This window comes from Hirundo rustica, chromosome 1 (assembly GCF_015227805.2).
Source record: "Hirundo rustica isolate bHirRus1 chromosome 1, bHirRus1.pri.v3, whole genome shotgun sequence".
NCBI classification, from domain to species: domain Eukaryota; kingdom Metazoa; phylum Chordata; class Aves; order Passeriformes; family Hirundinidae; genus Hirundo; species Hirundo rustica.
In genome coordinates, this window is record NC_053450.1 from 44767109 (window position 1) to 44788320 (window position 21212).

The following is a 21212-nucleotide window of genomic DNA, read 5'->3' on the forward strand; positions in this document are numbered from 1 at the left end:
ACTGGAAAAGGATATAGATAGCTGTTATTTCCAAGATGATAAATAAAATCAGTAGAAAAGCCATTGAAGGGGGCTGACTGAGCCTGCAGTATGGCTCTCAGGGCCAAGCTTTTCAGGGTACTTAGGCACCTAAAGATGCAAAGAGGTGCCTAATCGTTACAACTTTGCCAGCTTCTTATCTGCATCTTTACGTGCCTAAACACCTTTAAAAGTGCATCTGTAGCTCCTAGGGGTACAAGCCATGCCAGGATTTTGAGCCACTTGTTAATGAATTACCATTAGAAGCCAGTTGGAAGCGCTTGCTTGCTTGCTTGGTTTATTTTAGATGTTGGGTCTGCAATTCCAGCCAAATAAATGATTAGGTTTGGAATAGATAACACTGAAGTCTTAGAAAGGTATTTTTCATGAGATTTTGTGTGTGGCATTATGATTCAAGAAGATGTCCCAAACAGATTACATGATTGCATTCTGAAATTATCTTCCATTTCCCAAGGGAGAGCCTTATCAGTTTATCGGGTATTGTGGAAGCATATTATTCCAGCCTCTTTCAAGTCTGTTTCCACTTTGTATAAATAATTAATTGTTCCCTGAAGCAGGACCTTGAACTAACTCTCCAACTTCCTAGGTGTATTCCCAGCAGTTGAATTTGCTTTACCTTATATAAATAATGAATACATCAACTAATGCTGTATAATTTAGTATATAATTTAGTATATTTTAGGCAAGTCTCTTAGCAGAGGATGTGCTTGCACAGAATTTTTGATATTTTTGTCCAAAAGCCAAAGTTTTGCAAATTTTCTAGCTTTACTTGAGCTACAACTAGAAGACCTCCTGCTTTTCACATGGAACCAAAGCAATAGGGACCTATCTGAAGATTCAAAATTTAATCCATTTAAATCTGAAGTAGTTTTAGGTTCAGAATTCTGTTTTTAAACTTTTAATCTGTTTTTAAATAAATATTGCAGGCATATTTTTAATTTTTAATTTTTAGTAACAATGTTTCTTGCTACCACAAGACTGTTTTTTCTGCTTAACTCATAATTGTTTATTGTAGGTTTTTTTCTTACTTCTGCCAAAGCTGTAAGCTAAATTTAAAAGCGGCCATAAACCTCTGACTATTTTTTGCATTAGGAATCCTGACTGTGAGTCAGTTTTTCAGAGGATTGTTACTCATGTCATTAGAGCAAAAAAAATGTTCTGTCCTTATTGAAAAGGAAGTGGAAATGTTTATGAATAATAGACATTAGTCCTACAAGGAAGCAAGGAGTCTGTAGGCTCTGTCTCATGTTAGCTCCAAATGAGATAATCTACTAAAATTTATGTCTGAAGTCATTACAGGAAACCATGTCTGGTCCAAAGGCTGTATCTTAGTCTAAAAGCACATAATATAGATGGGAGAAGTCATTGTCACTGAAATAATGTGGTTGTAAGGTCTGATTTTTCATGATCCATCAACACTAACATCACTCTTCCTTCAGCCTCGAACACTGGATAGCTTTTCGGTATTTCGAAGTTATTACATTTTATAACACTGCTTAGTGTTAGTCAGAACAGCATGCTTTGGATGATCATTGAGTTAGTAAATGACTTATGGGTTTCAGTACCTTGTTTGTGTGCATTTTGTTGCTGAGCAGAACCCACCATATTCCAATCAGTAAGGTTATGACTGCACAGCTAAAAAGATGGCATAGGATCATTCCTGAGCTTTGAGATGAAGTCATACAAACTAGTTTGTGCTTGCACAGTCTTTAGGGATAGACTCACTTAGAGAAGTTTGTTTTGGAGAGGGAAAGAAACACAACAGTTCAAAACAGAGAAGTGAAATGACCTAGCAAGAGATGCTGATGTTTTTTAGCTCTTCGTTGTTCCCTGGAGTTAGGTTGCTAAGTCAGACAGTCTTTCTTGTAGAAAGCACTAAGGAGCATCACTTATACCTGGTTATACCCACTAGTTAGTGTGGAAGCCACTCAGGAGATGGAAAAATATTTTCACATATCCAGTCTGTGATCTGAAGTGGTTCCCTCTGGTGCCTAAACCATAATCCTGGGGGATATGCTAGGATGGGTAAAGTGCCTTTTTAAATGAACCCAAAGGTACAGTCTTTGAGATAAAGAGTAAGTGAAGAGGCAAGAAACCAACTCTTCTGATGGATACTTAGAAGATCCCAGATAGCTGAATGGGATCTGTTGCAGCTGCCTCTGATGTGGAGGTATTGCAGGCGATGCTTCATATCCTGTGGTGAGAGGCCATTTACTCCTGAGGGCGCCTTCATCATGGGTATTGTGGACACAGAGAGATGTAGAGCTGCTCATGTTAGAAAGTTTTGTTCCCATTTTGGGTCTACAGTTTAACCACAGAATCGTGCTCCACACGCAAGATAGGTTTAGGCAGCAGCTAAGAGGCTGGTGGGGGCATCAAAACTTGAAAGACTTTCTACCAGAAGGATAACACCCATAGTCACATATCAGCTGAATGGGACTGTTGAAAATGTCAATGAAGCAAAAATCTTGGGCTTCAGTTTCTAGCATTACAGTTACATTCCTAGATATGTTTACGGTTATGTATCAGTTAGACACGCCCAAAGTATAAGAAATGCCTTTTAAAAAAAGAATTCCTCTCTGTACACTGGGATTCATCACTTTCCTAGTCTAAATAATCCTTATGGACAGATCCACAGCAGGTATAAATACCTCTTTTCTAAATAACTAATTTCCTCTCTCCTTTGTGCTTGGGAATCTTCTTTAACTGACCGTCTCATCTCCTGCTGGATAATCTTTTATTAGCCTCAGTGATTTTTTTTTTTCCTTATCAAAATATATATGCAATAAGTGAACTCATATGGTGTTCCTAACTGGCACTGGCTAAGTGCTCTCATCCATTTAAAGGCAGGTTTTCATTCTGCCAAGCATTTTGCTGATATCCGTAATCATCAAGATTTTGCTTTCCCTGTATTTAGCAGGAAACATTTTCCTTGCTTTTCTCACTTCTAAGCATTTTGGGCCACATGTGCAGCTAAGAAGTTTGCAAATCTTTAGTTGCTCAGACTGGGGAACTTAAGATATTTGCTGCTGGAACACGATCAATAGAGGTTTTAGGCACCTGCCAATGGCCTTTTAAGGAAATTATTTTAAACAGCCTCCTGGACAATGATCCTTTCAGAATGTAGTGGAGTTCAGGCATATTTAGAGGTCACCCATTTCCCCCATTAATTCTACCTTGCTGAGAAAAATGCTGAGGGAGGTAGAACATAGCAAATACCTTTTCCTCCACCAATAATTTCCCTTTTTGCTACCAGCAAATATCGCTGCAATTAAGCCACAGTTGGATGCAAGAGTACAATTATGCACTCTGCATTACTGTAGAAAAGAAATAATTACTTCAAAATAAATGTAATTGAAATACCCTAGCAACCTGAGTGGTTTTAGATGCATACACTTTGAGACAATTTCAGGTGAGTATTCTGCTGTCTGAACTCACCTTAGAAGATATTGCGATGTAAAGTTACATATTGGTTTTTTCAAAGATTAAGAACTGACTTTGACTGGTAGGCTTAACAAAGTACATTTTTGAAAGATTTTTTTTTTCCTGCTACCTTTTTATCGGTGGGATCTTCAGACAAAAAATTGACCTCCAGCCCCGTTCTCACAGAAATTTGCAGCTGGGCTAGTTATGGTTTCAAGTCCTCAAGAAAAGTTCTGTAGATGGGGAAAAAACCTCCTATTGTCCTTCATAAGACTCTGGAGCAAATCTTTTCATTTCTCAGGACCTTGATTTAAGGCAAGATTTCTAAGACATAAATGAGATGAAGTATTTTAAACTTTTCTCACATTCCCTTGTTCTACAACAAAAAGGTCTGTGCTACACGTTCTAAAGTGTTTCAGCTCAGAAATGCATTGACTGAGTGTGGAGACTCCTTTTGTATCTCACAGACCTCCAGTATGAAGCACTTGAATGTGAAGAACTGTATAACCTCTTCAATTTAGAACAGTTTTGTACCTCCCAAATGGCTAGAAAGGCCTAATTACATGTGGAAATTGCTCCCGTATTTTATTGTTGCTGCGCTGGAGGCCAGCTGAGAGGGGTCCCTGCTGATACATGGCATTCCTCAGATGGTAGAATACAGAACAACTAGTAGGCTGTATTTAAATTTTCATGGGAAGTGAGTACAGTGCCCAGGTATCCCCCAAAGAAGGTAATAAAAGTAAATCAATATGCTAAAGACTTGTTCTTTTCTTAAATATTTAAAAATGATGATAGGAAATCTTGAGTTTCTGTATTCATCATCACAGTCCTTTAGAGTGCCTGTTATGTTCATTATTATTGCCCTTGTTAAACAAAACAAAACCAAAAGAACACACACACCACAAAAAGACAAATTTCCCTGTGTTTACCTCTTGAAGGTTGTTTTGGATTGCCTGACTGTTTATGCATAAACCCAAATAACTGGAAAAGTCCCTAAGAGAATACCAGCTTCACAAAACTCATATTGTTTTAATACAGCTGTTTCTGTAGGTTACCTAGGTTCAAAGTGACCCTGAGTTTTCAGAGGCAGTGTTAGGAAAATCTTGTCACTCTCCATTGCATGAGTGGTCATTTATGCTGTTAGGGTAATAAGCAGAATAGATTTTAACATGATACAAACACTAGATTTGAGTAAGCTTCTGGGAAAGCTCTACAAATTCACAAAGTTAATGGCTTAACCTCACAATTCTCCAATGAAAAATAAATTTTAAACTTTTATAGACTCAATCCAAATTTCAAGATGTGAATTTACCCTAACTCCACACTAGACTTCTGTTAAGTGCTGAACTTAAACAAATAAAAACTTATTTTCCCCCATGATTCATAGAGCTATACAGACATGGTTTCCTCCTCTGTGAAAGAAGAATAGAACATTATTCCTCAGGCACTCAGAGCAAAGAGGTTGGAAATTATAACATAAGAAGGGCAATAAAAGTGCCAGTAAAAAAAAGTGAATGGAAAAACAATGGGGGGACACAGAAAATGTATATGACATTTAGCAGACTAAAAACAGGATTAGAGGGTATTAACAAATATAATATCTGGTTAAGGTCTGCGGGACAGGAAAATATACAAAAGTTTGTATTTCTCCTTTGGAAGCGTTGAAATTCTGCATGAACATAAGCCTTTTGCACAGCTTTGCTAGGCTACAGAAACCAAAATCGTGGATGCAGTCTCAAAAGAACAGTTACCTGCTTTTCAGACAAAGGTCCTACAAGCTTGTGTCAGCCCAAGGGTGGCGATGTTTGCCCTCCTGCAGGAAGCCTCCAAGAATTTTGTGCAGCAGTATTTTGTTTTGAAGATTAGAGGACTAGAAGTGAGAAAAGTTTTCTTAGGAGATAGGAGGTTTTTAGTGGGCTTTAGCAACATCCTAGACTTTAATTATTACTAGGAACAACAGCCTGTGATATTCCAGGAAGCAAAGATTACTGTACGTGCTAGCAAAGCCATGATTTGTGGTAAGAATTAGCTCTGAGGCGATAGTGAGAAATTCTGATTTCGACATTGCAGTTTGGTAGTAATGAAACAAGTCTCTGGATTTTAGCTGCTCGGCTGCAGCACAAAAGTGCTTTCCAGCCAATCGGTGCACAGGACACGCTTTCGTGGTTTCTAATCGTGTTCTTTTTTTGCCTTGTTCTGACTTTGCTAAACAACGCACATTGTATTAGCAGAGCAATGCATATTGATGTTTCCTAGTATTACAGTGAAAAGGGAATACTGATCTCCTTGCTCCTGTTATATGTTAGCATTATCTCCTTTCAATGGATTACTTGGAGTTTATAGGCATGCCCCAGAGTGATTTGTAATCACCATCTTTAACTCCTCTGTCCTTGCAAAGAAAATACTAAATAGTTCACTTGCATGTCTTTGCCATTCACTGAAATGACATTAAATATAATGACGAGGGGCCATATTCTGCTGTCCCTTGTTGTGTTAAAAGTCCTGGGGAATGACTGGAAATCATAGTATTAATTTATATGTATAATAAAACAGAACACAGACTGCAAAGAATTGGAAAATGTCTGAAAGCATTCTGGGAGACCTTTCACTCTCTTAAGCAGTGATTTCAAGCCAGGACGTTCTCTGTTCACCTCCTTCTTATGGCTCTGAAAGCTGCAGCATATTTGGGTGTTAAGACCCTCAGGTCCTTTCTCAGCTTAGTTGAGTTTCGGTGTTTGTGGAGACATTATAGATAAATGAGCCGTATTCAGCTGGAAAACAAAACCTCTGGAACCCTGTAGGAAGAGGCCACACTAGAGGGAAGGGCTTTCTTTGTCTTCACACGGGGAAGATGGTTATTTGCTTTTGTTTCTGGACTTTAATACACTGTGCTTTTCCCTAAAAGCAAAAGTCTTCAAGAAAACTTGTAGCTTTTTTTTTTTTTTTTTTTTTTTTTTTTTTTTTTTTTTTTTTTTTTTTTTTTTTTTTTTTTTCCCCTGAGGCTGGTTACTGTTTGTCCCTCATTTTGGTGCGTTTGTGGGCTCTTCATTGCAGTGCCTGATTACAGGTCCTGTTAGATGATAATTAGCAGTTTTGAGTCACATTTTTCTATCTCAATCCAGATGTCTGACTTGCTTGATCCTTCACCTTACGTATATAGAGGTGACAGCTTCACCTTCACCTTCCCTTCCCTTTTCTCGCAAGGAAGAGAACCTCCAAGATCTGGGATTCATGATACAGAGCATTAAATTAGAAACTGAAAGAGATGCTTTAATAAACTGCCATGGCCATGCTACATAGCAGAAATCAGGATGTGCTGCTGAAAGGTTTGTTTTAATGTCTAGACTATAGATGTTTTTGCTGGATAGCACTTGTTCAGTTATTGATTGTGGGGAGAAAAGCCTCTCTTTTCCAAGTCAGCTCTTATGTGGGAAGCAGACAATGTGAGAGCGTCCTGGATATTTGAAAATATAAAGCCCAGATAAGATAATACACCTCCACTTCTATTAATGTTGCCATTGAAAGCCAGAAAACAGAAAGTGGCAATAAGTATAAGAAATGCTTCAGTTAATGTAAGGGGAGAGCCGAGAAACAATTCCATTATCCACTTTATTCTAGGGAATTTATGGTGAGAGCTGAATGTAGTATGTGACAGATTTCAAAAGAAGTCATTCAATGCACACTAATGCCTCTACCAGAGAAATGCATATGAAACAGTTTTATAACTGAATTTCAATATGCAACTATAAGCAACATTGCCAGTTAAAGTTTCTGCTTGGTGGTTACCAAACTATGGTGTTCTTCGAACTTTCCCACTCCAGAGAATGCAGTGAAGCACACAGCACTGAAGTTTAGTCATAGTCCTTCAGTGTCATACGTATGTCATTCTTGTGCTGTATTGATTTTACACAATTTAAGGAAGATTTTGAAATAAAAAGATTCTTTATTTTCATTCTTCTCTGTCACTGTCTGCAGCATATTTTTAAAGCCTTGTTAGATATTCAACTATGTATGTGTGTCTATATATATATATAGAGAGAGAGATAGACATAGGGGTGGCATTATTTGCGCCTTATTTACTTATTTTGGAGATGCTTAAATGTATAATAAAAACGATTTAAAAGCAGTTTTGGCGGGTTATCTAGGCACATTAGATTTCTGCACCATTTCACTCGCTGCCAGCAAAAGACTGAGACGTCAATGTCAGAATTGTCTAAGAAGGGTCCCTAAAGTACGAATTTCAGCGTATGTTTTTTTGCCCAAACAGAACGCGGCAGTGAAGACGGGGGCTCCTGCGGCTCCGCTCGGTGCCGTGCTGCCCGTCGGGCTGGAGGTGGAGCTGTTGATCAGCGCTGCTCATCGCTCCCCGCAAAGGGATCGTGATGCTCCCGCCGCCGCCTCGGCGCTCCTTCGCCGAGCTCGGGAGAAGCAGCCGTCTGGAACTTATTCCAGGATTTGACTTCAGTCACTTTGCTGCTTAACAGTGACCTGCCGAACAGTTTAACCGTGTTACTCTTCCTTCCCCCCACTTAATGCAAATCAGAGAAAACAGCCAGAGAAAATAAGAGGTATGAAGGGATATGTAAAATTTTGTGACCTGCGTTAAAGCATAGCATGATCTGTGAAAAAGGAAAAAAAAAAACAACAAAACCCAAGCAAAACTAAACAAAACCCAAACCCAAAACAGCATCCAAATATCATTTGGGGAAGTCAGACAAAGGGTGTTATAGAATAAGGGAGAAAAAGATTCACATATTTTTTATCCAGATGTTCCTAGACTTATAAAGGTTTCCACTCAGTATAGATTTCATATGGGAAAAAAAAGTCTTCTGCAGTAAAGTTCTGTGTTCTGTTAAAAATGTTTAGTACCTTCAGTGCTTGTGAAACACTGCAGACATCAGGCCTGTGTTCAAAAAAATATTAATAGAACAAGAACTTGCATTATGATTTTCCTTCCTCATGCTGTTCTCATTATGTAGGAAAATAACCCTTGAGATCAGAGTTAAAAGACTGCTTGTAGGCAGCATGGACATTTCTAGTGATAGCCTTAGTCAGGATTCACACTGCGGTGGTACCCTTTTTTCTCTTGTTCTCTAAAGTTAACTTCATTTTTAGCTAACTGCTCTGAGACTATTATATCCACTAGGAGCTACAGGCTTGCTTTTCCACATGACTAAATGGATTCAAGGACCACTGATCTTTGTCTACAGGGTATCAGGATGTTATTAAAGGGCTAGACCATAATTTGGAATCTTAGACGATAGGTTATCCAGACAATGGGTCCAGTTGTGTGCTACTTCCTCCTCATGCATGCAGAGTCTGTACGGACTTCCTCTTATGCACCAATCTCTCATCCACCTCACATCACATTCATCCTTTCCCAGAAGCATTGCTGAGCTGGCTTGAGGCCTGCAATCACAAGCAGTCATGTCCTTTTTCCCCATAATTTTTTCTTCCTTCCACTAAGAGGGAAAGTCCTGTCGCTCTCATTCTCAGTGGGAGCTAATCCTGCAGTGTGAGAATATAAGAATTGCTCAACTAGATCAGAGCCAAGCGTCACCTTGTACAAGATCACATGTCCACCAGGCAGAGGCAGAGCAAAAAAGTTTAAGAAAGAGCTAAGTGTAAGGCAGGTTTTCTCCAGACAGCATAATGTAATTTTGAGTTAATCAGCAGTTTATGCTATGCTTAAGCAAATGGCTCTCTTTTTATAATTGCTACTTCTCATCTTCAAACTCATCTTCAAATTCCTTTCTGCTTTTGATTTTCACAGCACATTGCAGTGGTGGGTTATAGTTCACCATTTAATGGGATGATGTCTTATTCTTCTTTTTACATTTAATTCCTAATTATTCATTACCTACCTCTGCCACACATTACTTTCCTCAACTCTATAGCCCTTTTTCATAGTGCCTTCAATACTGGGTTATCTATGAAAGAATCCTGCTCTATGTTGACTCTGTGAACGGTTCAGGATTCCTAATATACAGAGTGGTCACTGGCAAAGGAGAAAAATAAAAACACAGCTTGTAATATCAAAGCATCAATGTTAGTATCCACAAAAACTTCTATCCTCAAAACTGCGTGTATGCATTGATTGAACATTTAAAAAACTCTTTGGGACCAAAGCGTGCTAATTCCTTATTTAGACAAGACAAAGAAGAAATGACAGGTAAGTCGGGCTGCTTACCCAAAGGCATAGTGTCAGAGGCGAGACAATTTTCAAGTTCTGAACCTGTAAAATAGTACTACCTGCCAGTGCTTCTCACTCTTCTGGAGGTACTTTCCTTGCTGCATGTCTTCATTACAGAATTTTTACACTTGGGTTTGGCATTTTGGGTGGCAATGACAGAAAAGTCCTGACTCAAGTCCACAGCATACTGGCTGCCCATGAAGAAAATCCTGTTCGAAGTGACAAGGTTTACTCTTTCAGGTGCAAAAAGTTTAACAGCTTAGTTGCTGTGAGATCCCCAGGTTCTTAGCTGGACATCCACTGGAGAGGTTAGAGATGAGAAAAGCTGACATTTTAAGTCACTGCTTGTATTTGAGAACCTTCAGTGCAAATTACCAAATATGAGACTTCTCCATCAGGAATCCTTGGAGACCATTGTTATTTTCCAAAGTGTTTTCAAGTGCTTTCAAAAAATAGGCTTATCTGACATTTCTCTATGCAACTATTCCTTCTGTCTCTTTGCTCCTTACCTGTTTTTCCTGTGACCTGTACTTTCACTTCCCAAATTGATTTCACATTTTTTCTTAAGCAGTCTGTTGGCTTTTATAAAGAATGTCAATTCATGAGGTATCTGCAGAGAAAATGAAATCTTAGTATTTTGATTTTGTAGTTTTAGACTCCAATTTATCAGCTGATATTTTCTTTTGGGGTGGGGGAAGAACATCACTGCTTTTATCTTTTTTCCTGCCATTTGGCAGTTTACAAAGACCTATTCCTTGTTATGTAGAAGTTCACAATGACATCAGAAAAAGTTGTGCATGACTGAGTAAGAACATCAAAAATGGTACCTGAACTGAAGAGTTCTATATGTCTTAATTTCAATAATTACTACATTTTACAGCGGAGTTTAGATTTTCTCCATGAAATTGCAGTGATGTGGCATGATATTTCAAATCTTTCAACAACTGGTGAATTCTTGGAACAGTTTCCATTAGATGTTTTCCAAAAGTGCAGGTCTTCCTTGTATCAGAAATACTGATGTGTATGAGTTGATGATGTTCCTCCAGAATATTTTTGGGGAAAACCAGTAGTTACTGAATTTTTTTCAAAATTTAAAAATGATTTCTCATGAAAGCTTTGCTTTCATCTCTTGACTATACACTTTTTAAAGTACACTTTCATGGTAAGTTACTATGGTACCTGCTGCTTACGACATAAATAGAAAATGTTTCCAGACTCTAAATATTAATCTCCTTATTGCCACTCTTTGAACAGGAAAAGAATGTGCACTGCCAGAGATTCAGCCTGGATGCTGTATTTTCCCCTGATAAATATCTTTTCCATTTCTTCAGCCCTGCAAAGTACTTTTGTCCTTTATTTTCCACTAATGCTTATGATAAAAAATTAAATTACTGTTCATCATTTCAATAAGTTTCCCTCAGAGAATCTCTGTTAAAGAACAAACATTTAAAAGGAATGCAGAAGCTTTAGTTTTATACACAGCCCTACTATATTATTCATTGCAATGCATTTTTAATGTCACAGAAAGAAAAGTAAAATATATTTTAATTTCAGGAACTAGGCAGCCAAGTGATCCAGGGAATCCCAAATTCACAAAGGCTGAAGACAAATGCATATAGTGCAAAATAAACCCCACACCAAGACCAAGCCTTTGTAGCCTGCGGTTGCCCAAAGGTTTTCATGAGAGATTTGTGAAAACTCTTACTGGTTGAAAATCTCCTGAGACTGTCACCATGGTGCACAGATGCTGGGAACCTCTGACCTAGAAGCATTCAATGTGTTTTCAGACACACTTTTTTCACTGAAGAAATAGGTCAGCAAGAAGATAATAAAAGAAAAAAGGCTGAAAACAAAGCTATAGATATTAACATAGCTGTTGCGATTATGATAAAATTTTCTCCTGCCTCTTCTCCCTCTTTTTACTTCTTACAAATAAACCAGTTTTTTCCTTTTGGTACATTTGGTCGTAAACAAACTAATTTTGACTGAATAATTGCAATAATTTAAGTGAGCTTTCTTTACATTGTCTGAAACCTGGGTACTATTTTACAAGAACAAGGAGTGAATAATATTCTTTACTTTGTTTATGATTTGACAGGGCTAATGGTTTTCTTTGTATTGTATTCTGTTGGAATTCAGCCATTTATCTTCAATAGATGAGTTACAGCATCTAGTGAAGAATCAATTTACAAAACCCTCTGAATATAAGACTGCAGATTAAACCTTATGGACACTCTGTTCTTCAAACATGAACACACCTTTTATGATATACAATGGTGGAATAGCATAAATAGAATAATAGCCTTGTTTGATAATAGAAATGAAAAGCAGAGCAGGATTTTTAGCTTTTGTTCTGTGATTCACAACAAAGAGTCTAATCAACTGTAATTTTCAAGCATGCATTTTGAAGTTTGGAAATGTGTATGGCTAATGGATATTTCCACAGACTAAAAAACTTAATTTGCATTGTAGTCTGCCAAACATCTGATAGCAGCCCACCCATTACTGAGACAAAACTGATCAGAAATTCAAGAACAATAGACACAGTTTACTTTTAAATAGTGACTGTGAGGGTTAATAATTTTAAAAAATATTATTTTAATGGTGAAATCATCATATTACAAAAGCAATTCTTGCAAATTGTTAACTTATTATTTCAATTGTCCCTTATGGATTATTAAGATCTTATTTGAATACAAGAGAGGAATGTTTGTCAGTGCAGGTAGTTGAAAATTCTCAAAAGGGGCTATTACTTTTTTAAAAAAAGCTGTTATTCTGTTGCTTGAAAAAATACTAAAACCAATGTAATTCTTGGTTACATTACTGCATCCCTGCTCAGTCATTTCTTTCTCTCATATTGTCAAGGGCAAAGTTCAGAATTGCCTTGAGATGCACAGTTTGATTACAGGCTGCAGGTGGATTTCTCCTAAAGACATCAGAACGTTTTATGGAATTCACCACTTACCCACACAAAAAGGAGGAGAGAGCACTTTATTATTAGTAAAGGCACTGGTTGTTAAAAATAGGAGAGTAGAAAATGCCATTGTTTATGAAAGCCCCGTGGGAAAGAGGGTTACGTGAAAAAAACCCCGGCTTTGAGATTCCAAAATTGGTTGTAATTGAAACCAAATTCAATTTTGATGAAAGGAAAGTTCTATGAGGAAGGCATTCAAGGTGGCATTTAGACATTTCTTCAGTCCATTAATTCGTGTTGATGAAGAAATCTCATTACAGACTGGACAAGAAATATTCAGGGAAGCAAAACTAAATGCAGGAAAGAAAATTATTAGAAGATCTGAGGACAGAAATAGCTGTATAAGCTTTACAAAGATTAAGATACAGAAAGAAATCATAGTTCCAGGAAAAGCTGCAAGTATGATGACATAATTGTAAGGAATGAAAGCATTTCTAGAATGAGACTTGTAAAAAGAAAGAAAACTCAATTTAAAGAGATCAGGAATCTAGAACTTTAAACTAGATTTAAAGAGGGATGGGGACAACGCCAAAAGAGATAAGATGCAGGAAGGGGAGAGCTAAAGCAAGGGAAAATCTTGAGCAAGTGGAAGCAAAGACATAACCACAAGACAGGACTATGGAGTATCCCAATGAAGCCCTATTGGGATATTGACACAATTCTTCCATAAAGTGCCTGTACTTTATGAGGGGTCCAAGAGACATTCAAGGTTCACACAGGCAAAGATGACTAAGGGACTGGAGCATGTTTCTTATGAGGAAAGGTTGGTAGACTTGGACCTTTTTAGGCTTGGGAAGAGACAGCTGAAAGGGGACCTCACTAATGTGTATAAATATGTAAAGGGAAGGTGTCAAGAGGATGGATGCAGGTTCTTCTTGGTGGTCTCAAGCAATAGAAATGGAGGCTGAGGCAGAAACTGTCTCTCAGGAAGTTCCACTTGAACATGAGGAAGAACCTCTCTTTACTGTGCAGTGACCAAGTACTGAACCAGATTGCCCAGAGAGGGTGTGGAGTCTCCCTTACTTGCGATATTCTAGAACTGTCTGGATGCAATCCTGTTCTATGTACTTGGGTGACCCTGCTTGAGCAGGGAGATTGGATCAGATGAACCACTGTGGTTCCTTCCAACCTGACCCATTCTGTGATTTTGTGAATAATGAAAAACTGAAAGTATGTACAAAATGGTTAAGCTGAGAATAATCACAGTGGCTAAAGAAAAATCTGATGCTAAAGAAACTGTTACTCAGGTTTGGTGGAATAATGTATGAAAGGAAGAAGAAATATGAAAGAAATAACTACCATTAATAGTTGAATTTGACTTGGTAAGAAGATTCTGCTGAGATGCAAATCAGGAAAGTCATGGTGAGCACAATAATTTGCAGATAGAAGCCATTTTAAAGAGTAAAAGGGGAGGACAGCTAGGGCAGCTTCAAGCCAGACTGAAGCTGCTCTGCTGGTTGCTGAACAAAGCAAGAAGCCAACAATGATGTTTGTTTTTTTCGTTGACTTTCATTTCAGCTTGGTTGGAAACAATGTGGAAAGCTGCAAAGTCACATGGAATTTAGACAATATAATTGCATGTATGAAAGTTGTGTTTGAAGACTCATGCAGCATTGTAAAAAGAAAGGAAAAAATAAAGCCTGATATAATATAAGGAAGCATAGAATCTCTACAGCTTTTCATCACTTTCTTAACTAGGCAGTAAGAATGATAAATAAGGTAGAGGGCATGACTTGAGATTATCTACAGTTAAGGTCCTTAACTAACCCAGATGACATCACATAGCTGAAAAAAAAAAGCTTGAATTATTGATGAATCAAATTAATAATTAACCTTGGAAGATTGGTTTAGTCAACTTTGACTCATAATAAATGCCAAGAAGATGACTTGGCTGCAACATGAAAAAGAAGAAATAGGAAGGGCAAGTGAAATGTCGTATCTGTGAAGTCAAAGAATATGCAAGAATCCTGTGTGCACAGAGGATCCTTCACCACTGCTGAGGTTTCCTTACAAATGAGAATAAAAGGAGATGTGCTTCACAGGAGCTGAGGAAACTACAAGCTGATAAAAACTTTACTTCTTCAAGTGCAAAAATACCAGATCTGTGCACTGCTAGGCACCATGGGCCAGAAGCAGTTACTTTACATGAGAGAAACAACTGAGGCATTTGGCGTTAGAGCAATTTTAAAGGTGTTGAGTATTCACAGAATCATGGAATGCTCTGGATTCAAAGGGACCTTAAAAATCATCTACTTCCAACCACCCTGTCATGGAGAGGGGCAGCTTCCATTAGAATTTGCTCAGAGCCCAATCCAACCTTGCCTTGTACCATTTTAAAGTAAAATTTGAAAAGATTAGTGTTGAGAAAATATGAGTATTAGGTGATAAGATTTTCTATGAAGAAGATAAAAGGCAAATTCTATATGAATCCAAGGAAACCCATTGGATATATTGAAAAGACATAACTATACAAAAGGCTGCACTAAATCATAGAAATTCACCAAAGAACCCAGTGCTCAACTATCTGTTACTTGATATTAAGTCAGTGATTTATAAAAGAAGGTGGACTGTGCAGGAGTGACCTATACAGCTTCTCATCTGAAAAGATATTCTGTGATGAAAACATGAGAAATGGACAAAACCAATGGATAATCTCATTCTGTGAACAAATGATTTAACCTCTCAACAGAAATGGAGGGGAATAGTATCCTCTGGGATATTTTCCTTCTTCAGAATTACTGTACTAGACAGTATTTGAATTTGTATTTGAATTAAGTTCATTATCTTTTTATATGCTTCTAGTGGAGTGGAATTTGGCAAGGGAAGCCCGCTCTTTCTTTCTTTCTTTCTTTCTTTTTTCCCTCCTAGTGGGTTTTAAACAGTGAAAACACAGAACCTTTCCTTCTGGTGAATCTCATATGGGGGAATTTGAAAGACACTTGTGTACTGGATGGATTAGGATATCATGCATCACCTGCAGGATTCTTTACCCTGGTTCTGATGTTTGCTGGTTTTACAGTACAGGCAAATGCTGCTTCAGTCTGTGGGGATGGACTTGAAATGTAATCAATTTACTATAGATATGAGATAAAAACAAAATTCTTTCTCATTTTTACCAGCCCTGCACTTCTGTTTGTATGGCATTAGCTGTCTACATAAAATAAAGGCCTTTTTAGACTTGTGCTTTTTGATATATTCTCGTTTCTGGAAAAGACTCATATATAGAAGTGGAGAAAAAAGAAAAAAAAAAAGGTAAAAAAAGAAGAAAGAAAGGACCATGTACTAATTTCTTTCCAGAATATATGTATTCTGTGGATATTACAAGGGAGACCCATATACCTGGGCCTCAAGAGCAAGGTGAACTTTGAGGCAGGGTGTTTCACATGCAGCAGTGTTCCTTCTCCCACTTGTTATGTCAGTGTATGTCAGTGGGTAATTCACTAGATGTCTTGCAACAGAGTCAGTCCTTCAGGTGTATCAGAATCTGTTAACTGCTTTTCTTCTCAATGTTCTAAGTTTCTGTATTCAGTATATTTTGAATTATATATCCTCTAAAATGAATGGCTTCATTTCTCTCTCTCACACCGAATTGTCTTAGGCTTTTCTGCTACCTTGCCTTTTTGCTGTGAGGAAACTGGTTCCTGAGCTGTAAGAAAACTGGCATCTGATCATCTCTTCACTATTTTTGGTCCTACTTACCATCTGAGTCTTTTTTGATTGATGTGAGGCTTAATAACCACTCAAGACATCTGAAATTATTCCTATGAGAAAAGCTTAAACCACTTAGATGTTGACAAAGTCCTTTTCTAAGCATTACTTAATGTTTTGGGTTTTTTTTCTTAATCCTCCCCATCACTGTTCAGAAAGGATCCACAGAGTCTGGTTGTCCTGTATGAAGGGATATATATTATCAGTTTAAGTCTTGCTTCAGCTGCCAAGGGTTCAGTAATGTAAGCCACGCCTCATAAAAACTAGAGGAAAAATATTAAATTCAGAACACATCTCTCTCTTGTGTTTTAACTCCAGTCAGTAACTCAGCCCAATGCAGCTGCTCGTTCACTCCCTCACCAGCAGGACTGGGGAGAGAACTGAAAGAGTAAGATGGAGAAAACTCATAGGTTGAAATAAGGACAGTTTGATAGGTAAAGCAAAAGCCATGCAAGCAAACAGAGCAAACCAAGGAATTAATTCCCTGCTTCCCAGGTTCAGGCAGGTGTTCATCCAACCCCAAGAAAGCCAGGCTCCATCATGGATAATTGTTGTAATGCATTAATCTGGTTTATATTTCATTGGATTTGTAATGTTTTTTCTATGTATCATGTGATCTGTCCTTGCCCAGCAGTGCCCATCCCCGACGCTGAGATGTTACCTAATTCTGTTCCCTCCCACTCATCCCCGTTTGGGTGGTGCCTCTGGGCCCTGGCCCCTGCGGGAAAAAGCCCCAAAGGGGGGTGGGGGGCGGAGCAGGTCTCTCTGGCATCCGCGAGTCATCTGGAAAGGTCTCCAGCAAGCAGAACAGGACTTAAGAATAAAAGCTGTCATACCCAACCCGGTGCTAGAGAGCCAGACTCTTACTGTTGCCATCGGCGGCCGTCTAATCTTGTGGGGTATTCTACAGATAATGGCACCTTGGGAATATGTACTTGTTTTGGCTGAGGTGGAGTTAATTTTCTTCAGAGTGGCTGGTATGGGGCTGTGTTTTGGATTTGTGCTGAACATAGGGTTGATAATAAAGAGATGTTTTTGTTATTGCTGAGCAGGGCTTATACAGACCCTTTTCCACTTTTTTTTGATGCTGTGCTAGCAAGAAGGTTAGGGGTGCGTGAGAAGCTGGGAGGTTACACAGCCAGGACAGGTGGCCCCTCTGACCAAAGGGATATTCCAGAACATAGGACATCATGCTCACCATATAAAGTGGAAGGTTAGAAGGAGTAAGGGGGTGATGTTTCGAGTGATGGTATTTGTCTTCCCAAATAACTGTCGTGTGCTGGGGACCTGCTATCCTGGAGATGACTGAAAACCTGCCTGCCCATGGGAAACAGTGAATTAATTCCTTGTTTTGCTTTTTTTTTGTGCATGTGGCTTTTACTTTTCCTATTAAACAGTTTTAATCCCAACCCATTATTTTTATAGCTTTTATCCACCCAATTTTCTCCCTGGTCCTACTGGTGGGGGAGTGAGTGAGAAGCTGTGTGGGGTTTGGGGTTAAACCATGACAGATTACCAATGTCATCACTCTGAATGTCCCCCCCTTCTTACTTCTTCCCCCAGCTCCAAGTGTCCCATATATGAGTGTGACACCATATTGTCTGGAATATCCAGCTGCCTTGGTGGTGATGTGGGGTGAGGTGCAGAAAAAGCCTTGCTCTGCAAGCCTTGCTCAAGAATAAGAAAAACGTCTGTTTCCAACACAAATCCAAAACCTAGCCCCATGCTAGATATTCTGAAGAAAGTTAACTCTGTTCTAGCCAAAAGCTGCCATTACAAATTTAGAAATGCAACTTAAAACCCCCACCACATTCTTTCTGTCAAGGACTGTACATGGAGGTACACCATTCTGTACCATCAGCTACCAATGTTATTTCAGTCTTCTCAGTCACTTAACAGAAAGAAACACATTTGGACGACTGGAAATGAACACCTTCTTCCCATTCAAACTCACATCTTACTTAAAATTTCAAAATGATACTTTGATACTTGCTACATACATTCTGGAAAATGTGTAATACTTGCCCTATAACATAACCAAGCTAAACTCAAATCCATTATGTATGGAGAACAATGACAGTCAGCTATGGAGAGCTGATAGGGGTCTTGATACACTGCTGCAGATGTCCAAGACCTCAATGGAAGCAAATGCAAAGATCAAGTGCAGTCAAGTCATTTGCACCCAATTTATTTAATTTCAAATCTGCATGTGTGTAACTCTGACATAGTCCCTACAATATTGCAGAACCACCCTTTAAGACCCTATGATTCAATGTGTAAGCTTATTTTAAACATGCTGGTTACTTTGTCAAGCCATCTCAGAACTTTTTTTTTTTTTTAATTCCTTTTTTTGCACACTGTCTGTAAATAAACAGGTGTAATTTTACAGATGATTTATTCAGAATCATTTAAGTGTGATGCATGGCTTCACAAGTCTGGTCTGATTGCCCAGCATTTTTTCTATTTGATTGCACAAATTCCCTTTTTCTAGTTCTGCCCCATGAAGCATTTCTAAACAGAAAGGAAAAAAAGTCAAGTCACAAGACAACAGAGAAAGTATTTTGAATGCAAAATTTTTGGCACATCACAAACATGTGACTTTCATTCCCTGTCAGTATGCATTTTTCTAAGAAAAATGGTCTGCCAAATATGGAGCTCAAAAATCAGAAAAGCTTGAGTTTTAATTCGATGTTCCTAAACTCTTTTTGTTGATGACAAGTATGCATTGCAAACTTTTCATATTCTTTTGTCACTGCACAAATTTAGAAAGATTAGAAGCTTTCTAAAGAAAAACATTTGTCATTTTCCAAACGAGTCATCACTGCTTCCAACAGCAGTCTGGCACCTTTTGCTTTAGATGGGCAATAAACTACATAGTTTTTACTGTTAGCAGCAGGTTTTTCTTCAATATTCTGTTCATAGAATACTTAATTTCAAATGTTTTATGTAGCAACCCATAAAATATATTTTGAATGTTTTAAAGCCTGCTCTTTACTGGTTAACTCAAAAGGTTAAGTAGCACTTCATGCAAAAAAAAATCTCATAAAATAATGATGAAAAAACTCATGGTTTTACTTGTTTTTTTTTCCCAAATATTTTTGTTATAAAAAGAAATGCAATAAATAAACAAACAAATAAATAAATAAATAACAATTAACCCCCCCCCCCAAACAACCATGTCTTAAACCACCAGAGTATAAGTCTGAGATTTCTGACAAGAACAGTATGCTCTCTGTCTTTCATACCGAGCTTCCTGACCTGAAGAGGCTACTTGACCTTCAGTCTTTTGTGACGCTGAATGCCAGTAAAAATGTGCTCTGGGAGTTAAAGAAAGGGAAGATCTCTTAGTAGTTCATGGTAGTTGAATGGACACCGAGTCCCCAGGCTAATTGGACTTCTATCCCAGCTCTATCAGTCACTCATCCCTAGGACTGAAATCACTTGCCTTCTACGTTTTCTACCTTGCTCTCCAAGTTTTGGACTGGAATGTCTGATAAGGCTAAAATAATTTTTGAGATATGTATTTGTAGAGATCTTGACATGACCAGGTGTTGGTTCATTTCAAATGCTTATGTAAGGCTGCACAAGACAGAAATCATAAAAGATATTTAGGGGACAATTCAATTTTTTGTTCTTTGCAATAAAATTTGTTTGTTGCATACCCACTTCACTCTACTCCAGGCTCCCTGTCTTGCATTTACTGACCCCTCTTGTTGTGTCAATGCCAGATATTTTGGGGAGGAGGCAGGGGAAAAACCATTTTTTAACATGAAAAAATTCACTAATATGCTGCACAGGCACAAAACCATTTCTTTGGATGATTCTGAGGGATTGAAGCATGGACTAGGAAGCTGAATTCTGAGAGTATGCTGTTACTCAGGTGTGTGAGAGAAAATGCATAAACCTTAATGAAAACTTCGTCTTTATGATTTATGTCTCTCTCTCTATAAGCTGCTGGTTCACCACAGCAGGCAGCTAAACACCACAGAGCTGATTGAGCACTCCCTCTCCCACCCTCTCTCTCTCAGCATGGGGAAGAGGAAATGGAAAATAACAGCAAGAAAACTTGGGGAGTCAAGACAACAAGAAGAACATAAATATTATTACTATTACTATTACTATTATCAATCATTACTACTACTACTACAAGTAGTATCTATAGTAAGGTAAAATAAATTAAGAGTAAGTGGAAAGAGAGAGAAGAAAACAAACCAAGTGATGCAAAGTCAACCAGTCATCGCCTGCCATGAGTAGACTGATACCCAGCCAGCTCCTGAGAAAAACATGGTTAAGTCTCCTAAGCCCTCCTGTTTGTTGGGTGATCTGCCCAGTTGTTTCCTCTCCCCACCTACTGCAGAGCACTCCAGTCTATTCACCTGAGGGCACAGAGTAAGAAACAGAGGGGGACCTGATACTGTGCGAGCACTGATCAGCAACAGCCTGAATATTTGTGTTCTATCAAAATTTTTTTGGCCAAAACTCCAATACTAAGCCCCATAAGAGCTGCTCTGAAGAAAATTGACTCTATCCAGGTCCAGTACAATTTATATGATACGTAATTAGTAATTCTTTTCCTTCTGGCAAGACCAAAGTCAGAGTTATTGCACGTCTTTCCTCTATAATAGCTGATAAGCAATTAAAAGTAATCTAGAGACTGCAGTTCCCTTGCTCTTCTCAAGGTGATTGCAGAAGAAACACAGAATCTCAAATTAAAGACTTTGCATGCAAAAGTTTGCCCTTTTTAAGGACAAGAAGCATCTCACAAGCTGTTGTATGAAGTGATTACCCATATGGTTCCACAGAAGTTACATTATACCTTAGGTCATAAAAATATATATTTATGTTTACTGCAGTGTACTAAACTATCTGTTTATA